Here is a 4,788-nt window from a genome sequence, read left to right on the forward strand (position 1 = left end):
TCGTTGAAGGTATAGCTTCTAAACCAACAAAAGTCCTTTCTTACAAAATTTTTGGTTGTCACAAGTAACAAACGCCTTTGAAATTGATAACCGAAGTATTCAAACCTCGGGCGTCTTCTCAAGGAATTGCAGGGAGGTGTTCTTATTAATGGTTATGAGTCTTGTAGATTGGGGTTTCGAAAGTAAGGAACAAGTAATTTAAATGACAAGTAAAGTAAATAAATAACTATAAAATAAACTCTTGGCAAGGTATGAAAATTCGGAAGTCCTATCCTAGTTATTCTTATGAGAATTGAAGTTAATCCCACTTAGTTAACCGTTACGAAAGCAAGGGAAAGTCAAGTGAACTAATTAGTTAGATCCCCAAGTCCTAGCCAACTCCTAAGGAAAGACTAGAGTTAGTGGGATTCCAGTCAATTAGCAGACATAACAATCAATCACGATAAGGTTGATAACTCAAGAGCCTCCAGTTAATCAATTAAAGCCAAGAATATAAAAAAAGCTAAATAAGAATCATAAATCTAAAATACCTCAATTGCATTAATAAGAGAAAATCAATCTAAACATAGAGAGTTCATAAACTAAATTGAGAAAATAAATAAAAGGAACATTGAACCTGGAACTCGGAAGAAATTGTAAGTTGAAATAATAAAGTTGAAATAATAAGAAATCCTAATTCCTTTAAGAGGAATCCTAATCCTAAATACTAAGAGAAAGGAGAGAACCTCTCCCTCTAAAAACTACAACTAAAACTAATCTGTGTTTTTTGGGCTGAAAACTGGGTTGAAAACAGCCCAGAAATCACTGGAGAAGAAATCTGCCACGCTGATTTTCATCACTGCGATGCGTCTGCGTGGAGTACGCGTTCGTGTCGTCTAGCATCAGGGAAACTATCGCATATTATATATCAAATCGAAGCCCCAGACGTTAGCTTTCCAACGCAACTGGAGCCGCGTCGTTTAGACCTCTGTAGCTCAAGTTATGACTGTTTTAGTGCGAAGAGGTCAGGCTGGACAGCTTTGCAGTTCCTTCAACTTCTTGTATTCCTTCCACTTTTGCATGCTTCCTTTCCATCCTCCAAGCCATTTCTGCCATGTAATCTCTGAAAACACTTAACACACATATCAAGGCATCGAATGGTAATAAGAGAAGATTAATATTAGCAAATATAAGGCCAAAGAAGCATGCTTTCAATCATAGCACAAAATCATGAAGGAAAATATAAAACATGCGAATTGTATAAATAAGTGGGCAAGGACTTGATAAAAACCACTCAATTGAGCACAAGATAAACCATAAAATAGTAGTTTATCAAGTGCTTGTTGGGAGGCAACCCAACCAAAGGTAGTTTTTTTTCCCAACTATTTCAATAAACAAGGCTGAGTAGGTTTATCTGTATTGCAAGGAGCTAAGTTTGGTGTTGCACACCAAAATAATTTAAGGGAGAATGAAGGATGCTAAATTTGGTGTTCCACTAAAAATCTCATTGAAAAACACATTTTCACCTTCTGCATAAAGGGTTGCTAGCTCCAAGCAATCAGAGAAACTACTTAACCAGTGTCTATTTTCTAGTTTTTAGTTTTGTTGCCTTTAGCAAAGACAAAAGGGTTCACATATGGTTGACTTGATGCATAAGAAATATTGGCAAGGAACTAAGTTTGGTGTTCACACACTAAAATAAGTTCAAAATCCCACAAACAATTCATGCATGCTAACCATTTGCCTAAGGGCTTGAGAAACAAGCAATTTCTAAGGATACTGCAGGAAAACATTCAACCTGTGGAGGGGTTTTGCATCATCATCCAAAGAAGGAACAACAAAGAGAAATAAAGATGACAGAAAAAAAGCTGAGAGACATTCCCAACAGGTTGTATGGACACTTAACCCTTGTTGCTTGGAAGTATTTTAATTTGGAGATTCCTATATGTCTTGCTGAAGTGTTCAATTTGGTGCAAGTGTAAATGTTTGCTAAGTATGCTAGCATGCATACTATGCTCGTCATAGCTCATTAGCTTGAATTCTATTTTGTTTCCCTACTACATAAATAAAAGAAAAATGTTTGAAACAATAAAGTGATTGTCCAATGTTGTAGAAATAAGAGTGAAAGTCAGTGGTGGTAATTGTCTGATTTAATGATTAGCTCAATAATAAATGCTGATGTTCTTTGAAGTGTGAGTTAGGTTGCTGCAATAAAGTCTTTTTATTAATGAGCATCCCTTGAGAAAAAAAGAAAAATAAGAAAGAAAAAGAAAAAGAAAAGCCAAGAAGTGGCAAAGAAACAAACAATAAGGCTAGACACCAATAGCTTGGATCCTAGGACATATGCCTGTGGTGCTTTTGTTCTAGGATCTGCTTGGACAATTAGGTTCTGAGGAGTATTTTAAAACTTGGTAACTTGGATTAACTAATCTAGGATTGCCAACTAAAAGTCCATTATCAAGAGCAACCTAGCTACAAAGCATTTAGTGATCCAAAGAGATGTTGGGCATCAATGTTCCTAGGAAGAAATTGTGAGCAATGTGTCTGTGGTGAAGTAGTGTTGGAGCAAAAACTGAGCCAAAAGGCTGCTACAACACTTGCCACCAAGCTTTCATTAATAAATAAGCTTTCTAAGCAAAAGAAAGAAAGAAAAAGCCAGCAAAGGATCAATCAAAAAGCAAGACAGCATAGCAGCAATCCTAGTAAACCTTTAAGGAAACATTTCTTATTTATCAGCAAAGAATAAGTGAACTACATTTGTCTGCATAAAACCCCATGAACCAAGTTCAATTATCTGCTAAATAAGGACATGCATGCTTCTCTGTTTCATTTCATTTCTTCTTATGTTTAGTGCTTGCTTGGGGACAAGTAAGATTTAAGTTTGGTGTTGTGATGACAAGTCATCTTATGCTAGCTTTTCAAGCATTTTTCACTTGTTTCATTAGGTTTTATGCACTTTCTTGCATTATAAGTAAGTGATTTGGAGTGGATTTGCATGGTTATGTGAATTCAATCAACTATCATTCATTTGGCACAAAATCACATGGTTTAAGCTATAATTAGTTAGTTTTTGAATGATTTATAAACCTTGTGAATATGGTGATGCTTTGATTGGTTATTTTGATTTCTTGTAGGTGAAGAAATGATGAAAAAAAAAGAAAAAAAGAACCTTTGAGCACGCTTTGGACCATAGGCCACACTTTGAAAAGCGTGACCTAAGGCAGAAAAGCGTCACGCATCAAGGAAGCAAGGGACCAGCGCTCACTAATTGAGCGTTGCGCTCTCTAATTGAGCGCCAAACCAAGTGCCCAGCACCAAAGTGACAAGGCCAAAGAAGCAAAGGCATGGTGCTATGTTTGAAGCACCAACTGAGCGCTACAAGGAACCAAAGAAAGCATAGCGCTCCATTAGGTGTTTCACCTTTTTCGTGGCCTCCCCATGAAGATAGCAAGGTGCAATAGCAAGAAATGGGGCAGCCAAGGTTCGAACCAAGCACTTGGAGGAATGAAGGAGCGCTACATCACAAGGAAGTGAGCCAAAATGGCTTCACCAAGGCTCGAACAAGGGAGCCTCAACCTTGCGCACAAAGGGCGCTACGTGAACTTAGTTCACAGAGCGCTATGCTTAAGAAGGCTATAGGCAAAAGGAAATTGCCAAAAGGACTCCACCAAGGCTCAAAGAGGGAATCCCACTCAAGCATGTAGCGCTACGTTACATTAGTTCATTGAGCGCTACTTTGCTGCACCAAAAATGCTATGCACGAGCCTGGGACCAAACAAATTGAGTGCTGCGTTGTTACATTTAACTGAGCGCTTCCCTGGGAGGTGTCCCTGGTTCCATCTTTCAAGCAAAGGCAAAATTGGATCCAATTCTTCACCAAATGGAAAAGTCCACTCCAAATTCTAAAATAAAAAATTAGAAAGTGTATAAATAAGGCTTAGTTTGATTTGGAGAGGACCTTCTTTCCTTTTCATTTTTAGTTTTACCTTTTACTCATTTTTACATTTTAGCTGAATTTTAGTTTTCAATTTTTGAATTTGGGGAATTGGGATTGAGATCTGAGTTCTCTTTCTCTTTGTTTTTTACTTCTGCATTTCTTACTTTCTGTTTATGAATTTTGGGATTGAGATTGAAGAAGTTCTGTTTCAATTCTTGATCTAAAATTCATTTTTGTTTTTCTTCTGCATAATTCTAATTTCAATTGCTGTTTTCACTTTTCTTCTTCTGCAACTTTTGCTTTTCTATTTTGGATCTTAAATTGAGATTGAAGAGCTCCATTAATTCAAATTCTGAGAATCATCTTCCACTCTTCCTTTCAATTGATCTAAGGATTGGGTTTTAATTTTCTTTGCTATTTTTTTAAATTTCAGTTCCTTTTTGCAATTTTCTTCTGTTTGATCAAGGAAGGAATTGAGATCTAGATCTATTTTCTAGTCTCATTGATCCCCTGAGATCTTCAATTTCTCTTTTAGATTTTGCAATTGAGCTAAGTTTACTTTCTGTTTTGTCCTTCATGCAAGTTTTAACTTCCTGTTTAGGTTCTCTGCAATTTATTTCATCTTCTACTTCTCTGATTTATTCCTCCTTACATTCTCTTGTTGAATTCTAAATCCCAGCTCCCACATCCCTTTACTATTCAGCAATTTACATTTCTTGCACTCTAAGCTTCAACTATTTACATTTCTTGCAATCTAAGCTTCAGTCATTTACATTACTTGCACCTTAAGATTCAGCCCTTTTACTTTCTTGTCCTTTAAGTTTCATGCAATTTACTCTTTTGTACTTTATTTTTCTGTCAATTTCCCCTCT

This window comes from Arachis hypogaea, chromosome 19, assembly GCF_003086295.3.
Source record: "Arachis hypogaea cultivar Tifrunner chromosome 19, arahy.Tifrunner.gnm2.J5K5, whole genome shotgun sequence".
Taxonomy (NCBI): Eukaryota; Viridiplantae; Streptophyta; class Magnoliopsida; order Fabales; family Fabaceae; genus Arachis; species Arachis hypogaea.